Consider the following 10,298-nt stretch of genomic DNA (forward strand, 5'->3'; position numbering starts at 1 on the left):
GATGTTGGGATTTTTTGATCTTGCAAAAACCATGAAAATCACCAAGTGCAACAAATAGAATCACACAACATTTAACATGGAAAACCCTTAACAGAAAAAAATCACAGGATCTAAAACAATCTACTATCACCTCAAAATTATAATCCTTGCACGAACAAAATATCTCTCTCTCTCTCTCTCTCTCTCTCTCTCTCTCTCTCTCTCTCACAATATCCTTGAACCCGGTTATACACTTTGTTAAACCCTAATTACAATAATATTGTTTCTTTTCCTCTCTCCACTTAAAAAACCCTAGAATAGGACGTCTTATTTAAAAATACACCTGATTTGCCCACCAAGTCAATTTGGCTTCTAAAAAAATTGTTAACTTGGCCTTTAACCATACTACTAGGACTAGTCCTAGCCTTTAAATCCGGATCCAACTTGGAGTTTGAGTTGAACCCATCATATCCTCACTGGACGAAAAATCTCTAAGCATCTCAACGACTTCAGAAAAACCCACTCTCTTCTTCTTGTTCTTCACCTCTCTCTTGTGGACAAGAGTCTGAGAAGAATCACCTGCACTATTACTAGATCGCCCTTCTAAATAGTAAATATGGTTACTATTCTTCCTCCTCACATAATCAAATCATCATCTCTATACATTTTGCATCACTTTCCTTCACCCACATACTTATACCCACGCGATGCCATCTCACCCAACGAAATTAAATTAGCATCACATAACGGTACATATCTCACATGATGAAGAATTTCTACCTTCAAAGTGTGAAGCTTGAGGCGAACACTTTTAACGCCTTCAGCCTTCCTCATCTTCTTGTTGTTTCCAATGACCACGTCGTCAAATTCTTCATCCATCTTTAATGTGGCAAAATACTTTTTATTATTACAAATGTGCATAAAAGGCTGTAGAATCTAACATCCGAGTGTTACTCGCATCACTACATGTACTCTCCATCATCAGCACCACATGTTCATCACACACCACTACCGAGGAGTCCACTTTATTCTCATTTTCTTGAAGCTTTATCTGTCTAATACTCTTCAAATCATCTCACATCTAGGAACATTTGAACTGAATGTGACCCTTCTCTCTGTAATAATAACACTCCCTTTTGTTATCATCTCGGGCTAGAGATTTTGACCTTCATCGATAACCGTCACATCTCCCCTTACTCCTTCCATGATTAGAACCTTCAAAAGCTAGTGCACTCTCACCACCATTAGATGTGCTCCCCTTCCCCATCATTCTTTCATTCTCATGTAGGAGTATTGTCATATCATCAAACTTTAAAATCTAATTTTTCATAATTATCGTCTGAACTAATGGCTTGTATGACTTCCACAAAGAAGACAGTAGGAGTAGCATCTTCTCTTCTTCTTCTTTAATCTCTTGCATAACATTGTACTTGATCTCAAGGGTGAGTGCCAAATGAATTGTGCTAATCATCATCTTTTGTATGGAATTCCATTTAGCATCCTTCAACCCTTCAGGTTTCTTCTCCTCTAAGGCTTGATCAACACCCTGCTGCACAAGAATATCTTAAAGCGTACACTACCATACTACTAAATTTGTCTTGTCGTTGAATAGCGGAATATCAAACTTTAGACCCGAAGAAGTCAACATCCTCTAACCACAATTAAAAATTCAAACCAGTAGCTTTAGACATTAAATTTGACTACATTGTTAGACCCTAGAGGGGGGGTGATTAGGGTCTTATGCTAATCTAATCCGATTTAATGCCAATTAAAACTTATTAATAAGTTATCCTAGTAAGTATGAAATACAACAATGTATATGAGCTAGGATAAGCAATATGAATAACAAGATATATCCTAACAAAGAGATATAGGCAATGTATGTGCAAGGATATATAAACTCAAGGGTAAACAATCTAAACTAGATAGTGGGTAATATAATCAACAAGCAATATACAAAGGCGATATAAGATATGAACATAAAAGTAAGTACGCCAATGCAATCACAAACAAACAATATGATTACGGAGTTCGGTCCCCACGACCTACGTCTCCGCTCCTCACCTCGAGGAGATCTCCACTATCACAACCGGGTTTTCTACGTTCACCCGAACAACGTTTACACCTCACAATACAATCACTATGCAATCACACCTCACACACTAAGTGTTGGTCCTAGCCCGTGTCCTCCTCCTCAAGTGCTCGGTTACAACCTCTCCCTAGGCACGTCAACTGACGCCACTCCTCTTGGATTCGATCCCGTCTCTCACCACACACTTCTCTTGGTGTACAAGTGTATTACAAGTGAATCCTTACAATTAGGCACAATATGACAAATGATTGTTCTCTCTAACAAGGTGAGAACTCAAATAAGCACAACTCTTAGTCACAAACCCACAACCCCAAATTATACTATGAATGTAAATACAATAAGCTCAATAGGTTGTGTGTGAACAAAGAGATAAAACAATATAAAATTACTAAACTCAAATATAAATCTAGCTTATGGAAATTATAATCAAACTTCTCTATAGATGATAAGAGAGAGGGAGAAGAATGAATGCTCAAACACCAAGGATGATCTCCACTTGCTCTTGTGAAATTTGCTCCACAAACCAAACTCTTGTAAATGCTTAAAAGCTTTTTAAACAAACACTAAAAACAAACACTAAAAACAAACTTAAACCCTTGATTAAAATTTTCTTAAACTTGTTTTAAAACTCTCTTGGATTTTTTGAAAAAGAACAGCAATAGGGTATTTATACCCACTCTAAATCTCAGTCAAAAACCCCAAGCTAAAAGACAAAAACAGCCCCAGCAAACAATTCAGGAAAATAGCCGTTGAAGTCCAACGGATCTATTGTCGGTCGACCAGAAATTTCGTCGGTCGACCGACAGAGAGCAAAAACACGAAGAAGCAATTTTGGACTATCGTTGGTCGACCGGTGCGGTCGACCGATGGAGCTTTCGGTCGACCGGACCGATCAACCGACCAACTTTCTGCCGCATGCTGACAAAAAAATAAATGATCGGTCGACCGGTGCGGTCAACCGAAATCTGACACATGAAAAACCTGATTTGCTGATTTTAAAAAGCTGTTTAAAAATATCAAATAAATTCCAAAAAATATAAAACTTTGGGGAATGATTGTAGACATGATAATAAACATGCTACAGTGACTGGTTATCAGAAAGGACCTCCCAAATGAAAAATATCATCATTTTATAAAATAGTCCAAAACATGAAAACCTGAAAATTGATATTTTGATATTTTAACTTAAACAACATTTTGAAACCTTATGAAATGATTGTATAGACTTGATAAAAGATATAACATGTTGTTATGAAGTCTATAACCTAGAAATACAATATTTTCATAAAATTGCATATTCTATGCAATATATTCAAAACACTAAATATGATTTCATTAAATATAAGCTTGTTAAAGGTGAAATCATATATAGGCATATAAACATGAAACAAAATAGTATTTTCCAATTCTATTCATTTGTTTCATAGTAAAACTTGAAAACTATCAAACCAAAACATATATGTATATATATAACTATATATATACAAAAACCAAAACGTGTATGTGTGTATATGATTGAGCTTAAAGTACTAACACACATAATATAAATTCCTAAACTAAATTACCCAAGCAATGATCTTGATCTTCAATAAGCTTGACTTGGTAATCTCGCGGATGAAGCTTGAACTTGGATCTTGAACTTTGAATAGCAAGGCTTCACCGACATTCCGCCAACCTCCTTTGGATATGATCGTTGAAGCTCTATTCCATCCATCCTCCAACAACGTTGTTTGTCTACAAAACATAGGAATGCACAAACACTAGACAAACAACATTAGTAATAAATTGTTTGTTAAACATCATCAAAACAAGAAGGCCAACAATCTCCCCCTTTTTGATGATGACAAACAATTTACAAAAAGGAATATATGCATGAAGGAAATGAACATATACAAGATAATAACTCACATGCATATAAACAAACAAGATAGATATACTCACAATATTTCTCCCCCTTTGACAACATCAAAAAGGGGACAAAAAGAATAAGAGAGCGAAAGCTCCCCCTATCAATAAGCATAGGTGAGTACAAAGCATAAGAAGATATAGGGATTGCTCCCCCTATCAAAATGCCATATAGAATATAAGCAATAATCACTCACATTCAAGAGATAATGAGAACACATATGAATATATCAATATGAAAAATAGTGTCTCATATCAAAGACCATAAAAACCATGTGTAAAGATAGATTTATGAAATCAAAAGAAGAGGAAAACATGATAACCATGAAAAAAGTTTTCAAGTGAAAACAAATCACTCAAATGAAGTCATAAATCAAGATTTGAGTCCAAAAACAATGTTTGATCAAAAAGAAAAATTTTCTTTACATAACTTGATCAAACCACTCATAGAATACGTTATAAGGCACGAATAGATGATCCATAAGTACAAACACATAAATATCATCATATAAGTGAAATATAATGAATTCAAAGCAACAATTCAAAAAAAAATCTTTGATAAAAGAATTTCAAGAGAGACAACTATATCTAGCTCTTGAGCTAGTAACAACCCATATAATCATTCTAGCATCCGGTAAACATGATTTGAGAATAAACACCCAATAAATCCGGGGGGTTATATAAATATAAAACTCTCATCAAAACAAAACTAATAACCATGAAAACAAAAGAATTAAAAAAAATTGTTTTCATATACAAAAATTTCAAAGCATAATTTTCAAAACCAAGAAAAGAAAAATAAAAACACTAAAATTCTTGGTTAAAATATTAAATTTGTTTTGGTACCCAAGAACTCTTGGTACCAAAGGATTTAGGGACATGACCCCTATCAATGAAGCTCAAAGCCCTAGGGTTATGAACCCTCTTGGGCATATATGGTGCACGGGATTGGTCATAGCAATAATCACTCAAATGACCATTCCGATTGCAATATGTACAATGGAAAGGAACCATTTGCTTATGTTGACCATTAAAAGGTGCACGTGGGACATTTGCAAATAAGGGTAGATTATTGGAAGCTTTTTGCAAATGTGAAACATTATCAAAACAAAACTTTCCTAGGTGGCCATGTTTACCACAAACATTACATTTATAAACATGTGGTCTACTAGAAATATTTAGCAAATGAGATTTATTTTTCAAATCAAAACAATATTTGGCCAAATGACCAAAACGACCACAAAGATCACATGAATACACATGAGCATGCATATGATGAACTTTATGAGAGTGTGCATGTGCATGTGCATGTGCATGAGAAGCCTTATGAGATGCACAAGAAACATTAGTCTTGGAGGATTTATGTGCATCATAGCAAAACTTAGCTAAATGGCCTTTACGACCGCAAATAGAACATTTATAAGCTTTGCTATACAAGTGTGCAAAGTGTACGGGTTTAGAAGTTGTAGTACGAGACTTTGCACCCAAGTCCATAAGTTTCTTATTATCTACAATGCATGTTTTAAGGGTTGAATCTAAAGATGATATGCGTTCTTTAACATGATCCAACTCATTTTTAGGCATACAAGCATTGGAAATAGAAGTAGATGAAACATGATCATTTTTAAACGAACTAAACTTATTTCTAATAGTTTCTACTTCTATCATGGCATTATTATTAGCATGAGTTAAGCTAGTAATAGATGAAGTTAATTTTTTATTTTCAAAACTTAGCATGTCATTGTTTTCTTTAAGCATAGTATTTTCTTGTTCAATGACATCAAATTTGGACACTCAATTGTTACAATTCTCACCAACCCAAAATATATTATGAATGTAAATATAATAAGCTCAAGTGGGTGTGTGTAACAATGAGATAAAATCAAATATAACTCAAATAGCAAACTAGCAATAATAAGAATATGAAAATTAATAATAAAATTGCTAGAGAAAAGAGTATGATACACATTAGCATGCTTATGATGAACAATGGGTGCATGTGTGTGTACATGTGATGAAGAAGAAGCCTTATGAGATGCACAAGAAGAATTAATATTCTTATGTTTTTGTGCATCATAGCAAAACTTAGCTAAATGGCCTTTTCGACCACAAATGGAGCACTTATAAGTTTTACTATACAAGTGTGCAAAGTGTACGGGTTTAGAAGTTGTAGTACTAGACTTTGCACCCAAGTCCATAAGTTTCTTATTATCTACAATGCATGTTTTAAGGGTTGAATCTAAAGATGATATTCGGTTTTTCACAAGATTCAATTCATCATTATGCATACAAGCATTGGAAATAGAAGTAGATGAAACATGATCATTTCTAAAAGAATTAAACTTATTTCTAATAGTTTCTACTTCTATCATGGCATCATTATTAGCATGAGTTAAGCTAGCAATAGATGAAGACATGTTATTATTTTCCAAACTTAATAACTCATTGTTTTCTTTTAAAATAGCATTCTCTTTAACAACAATATCAAGTTTGGAAGCTAGCGACTCATGATCGGATTTTAAACTAATATGCTTGCTTTTAAGATCAATAAAATTATTTTGCAATTTAGTATAGGCATGAGATAATCTATCATATGCACAAGCGAGTTCATCAATAGATAAATCATTATCGGAATCGGAATCAGAATCGCTTACTACACAAGAGTTATCCTCTTGTGGCTGAGTGCATGATGCTCCACATGAACTTGAAGAAGAATCCTCCAAAGCTTGTCGGATTGCCTCCAAGTACCCTTGATGTGCTTCAATAAATTTCCAAAGTTTGTAAGCACTATCAAAATAAACAAATTTGTTAGAAAAGGATGAGTCAAAAGCATTAAGCAAAAATTCTAACAAACGCTTGTTCATTGTAAACATTTTATTATCATGATCGCTCCACTTGGATTTCTCCAATGTGGGCACAATGTAAGCACAATCAATAACTTCCCATAAGTCAATATTTCTAGATTGCACAAATAGTTTAAATCTAGAAGCCCATTGTGCATAGGGGAAATTAATGAATTTAGGAGCAACATTTGATTCATAGCCTAAACGAAATACATTTATATTCATGATATATATGTGAATATATGCAAGCAAGACAAATGTAATCATAACTAGATTAGCACAAATAAGATAACTTGGATCTTTAACTCAAGGCGGTTAGTCCTTAAATCAAAGAGCACCAAGCTCTGATACCAATTGTTAGACCCTAGAGGGGGGTGATTAGGGTCTTATGCTAATCTAATCCGATTTAATGCCAATTAAAACTTATTAATAAGTTATCCTAGTAAGTATGAAATACAATAATGTATATGAGCTAGGATAAGCAATATGAACAACAAGATATATCATAACAAAGAGATATGGGCAATGTATGTGCAAGGATATATAAACTCAAGGGTAAACAATCTAAACTAGATAGTGGGCAATATAATCAACAAGCAATATACAAAGGCGATATAAGATATGAACATAAAAGTAAGTGCGCCAATGCAATCACAAACAAACAATATGATTACGGAGTTCGGTCCCCACGACCTACGTCTCCGCTCCTCACCTCGAGGAGATCTCCACTATCACAACCGGGTTTTCTACGTTCGAGGAGATCTCCACTATCACAACCAGGTTTTCTACGTTTACCCGAACAACATTTACACCTCACAATACAATCACTATGCAATCACACCTCACACACTAAGTGTTGGTCCTAGCCCGTGTCCTCCTCCTCAAGTGTTCGGTTACAACCTCTCCCTAGGCACGTCAACCGACGCCACTCCTCTTGGATTCGACCTCGTCTCTCACCACACAATTCTCTCGGTGTACAAGTGTATTACAAGTGAATCCTCACAATTAGGCTCAATACAAAGTGTTTGTTCTCTACAATGAATGAGAACGAATTATAAGCGCCATTCTCTCCAATAAAACCATTTCTTCTCACCAATGCATTATATCAAACACCTTGTGTGCAAGAAATCTCACCAGGCATCTGCTTGCAAGAAATCAAGACAAAGAACATATCCACATCAAATCCTCAATACGTTGACATAATTCAACATCAAAACACTCAATTTAATCACAAATCAAACATGGAGAAATAATAATCATCATCATTAAAGCCTGAAAAGCCATCAGGCGTCAGTTTACTTAAGGCAATTCACAAGGGGTGGAAACCTTAAGTCAATTCACAAATCACATAATTAAGGCAAAAAAAGCCTTAACAACCAAACATCAATCATCAAAACGATAAAACTGCGATATCAGCTTAATCAAAGGAACTCAAGTTAATTACAGAGAAACTACTGTTGTACTCAAATTAACATCCAAAAAACACAGAGAGAGAATAATTAACCTAGAGATCCCATGACAATGCCGATGATGAGAAGAGCGACGGTGTACGGAACTCTAGCCCCCCGAAGCACGTGCCTTGAAGCGATTCCGAGAACGAGAGAGATCCCGACAAACACCACGGCGTCCGAGGGCTCGCCTGGGATTCCATCGCTCTCGCGAGGCGCCACCTCCGCCATCGGAAAATTTAGAGATGAGAGAGAGAGAGAGAGAGAGAGAGAGAGAGAGAGAGAGAGAGAGAGAGAGAGAGAGAGATTATTTGATATGTTAGTTAAATGAGTTCATAAAAATTATTAAATTCATTTTTTTGGTAAAATGTTAGTTAAATGAGGTTTTGTAATTAACCACCAATTAATTTCATATTAGTTATTTCACATAATTATTTCACACTAATTTCTCATTATTCTTTATGAATTCATAACAATTAGTTAAATATTAGTTAAATTTGTTATAATTGATGAAATTTTAGTTAAATTTGATCTTAGTGTAGAATGATAACATGTAAGTATAGCATGAAATACAAGACTTGTAAGTATAGCACGTTAATCTGAAAGTATAGCACGTTATACTATAAGTATAGCATGTTATACTATAAGTATAACACATTATCATGTAAGTATAGCACGTTAACCTGTAAGTATAACATGTTATATTGTAAGTATAGCACATTAACTTGTAAGTATAGCACGTTATATTGTAAGTATAGCATGTTATCCTATAAGTATAGCACGTTATGGAGTAAGTATAGCACGTTATATTGTAAGTATAGCACGTTATCCTGTAAGTATAGCACGTTAACCTGAAAGTATAGCATGTTATATTATAAGTATAGCACGTTAACCTGAAAGTATAACACGTTAACCTGTAAGTATAGCACGTTAACCTGTAAGTATAGCACGTTAACCTGAAAGTATAGCACGTTAACCAGAAAGTATAGCATGTTAACCTGAAAGTACATGTTAACGTGCTATAATTTCAGGTTAACATGCTATACTTTCAGGTTAACGTGCTATACTTACAGGTTAAAGTGCTATACTTTCAGGTTAACGTGCTATACTTTCAGGTTAACGTGCTATACTTACAGGTTAACGTGCTATACTTTCAGGTTAACGTGCTATACTTACTCCTTAACGTGCTATACTTATAATATAACAAGCTATACTTACTCTATAACGTGCTATACTTATATGTTAACATGCTATACCTTTAATATAACATGCTATACTTTCGATATAACGTGCTATACTTTCAGATTAATGTGTTATACTTTCAGGTTAACGTGCTATGCTTTTAGATTAACGTGCTATACTTACAGGTTAATGTGCTATACTTTCAGGTTAACGTGCTATACTTACAGATTAACGTGCTATACTTACAGATTAATATGCTATACTTACAATATAACGTGTTATACTTACTTTATAACGTGCTATACTTTCAGGTTAACGTGCTATACTTATAATATAACATTCTATACTTACTCTATAACGTGCTATACTTACTCTATAACGTGCTATACTCTTAATATAACGTAACGTGATATACTCTCAATATAACGTGCTATACTTTCGATATAACGTGCTATACTTTTGATATAACGTGCTATACTTTCATACTTACTTTATAACTCTCAATATAACGTGCTATACTTTCGATATAACGTGCAATACTTTCAATATAACGTGTTATACTTTTGATATAACATGCTATACTTTCAGGTTAACGTGCTATACTTCCAGTATAACGTGCTATACTTACTCCTTAACGTGCTATACTTTTAATATAATGTGCTATACTTTCAAATTAACGTGCTATACTCTCAATATAATGTGTTATACTTTCGATATAATGTGCTATACTTACTCTATTACTTACTCTATAACGTGCTATACTTTCGATATAACGTGCTATACTTTTGATATAACGTGTTATACTTTCAGGTTAACGTACTATACTTTCAGATTAACGTGCTATACTTA

The sequence above is a fragment of the Asparagus officinalis genome, chromosome 8 (genome assembly GCF_001876935.1).
Source record: "Asparagus officinalis chromosome 8, Aspof.V1, whole genome shotgun sequence".
Lineage (NCBI taxonomy): Eukaryota > Viridiplantae > Streptophyta > Magnoliopsida > Asparagales > Asparagaceae > Asparagus > Asparagus officinalis.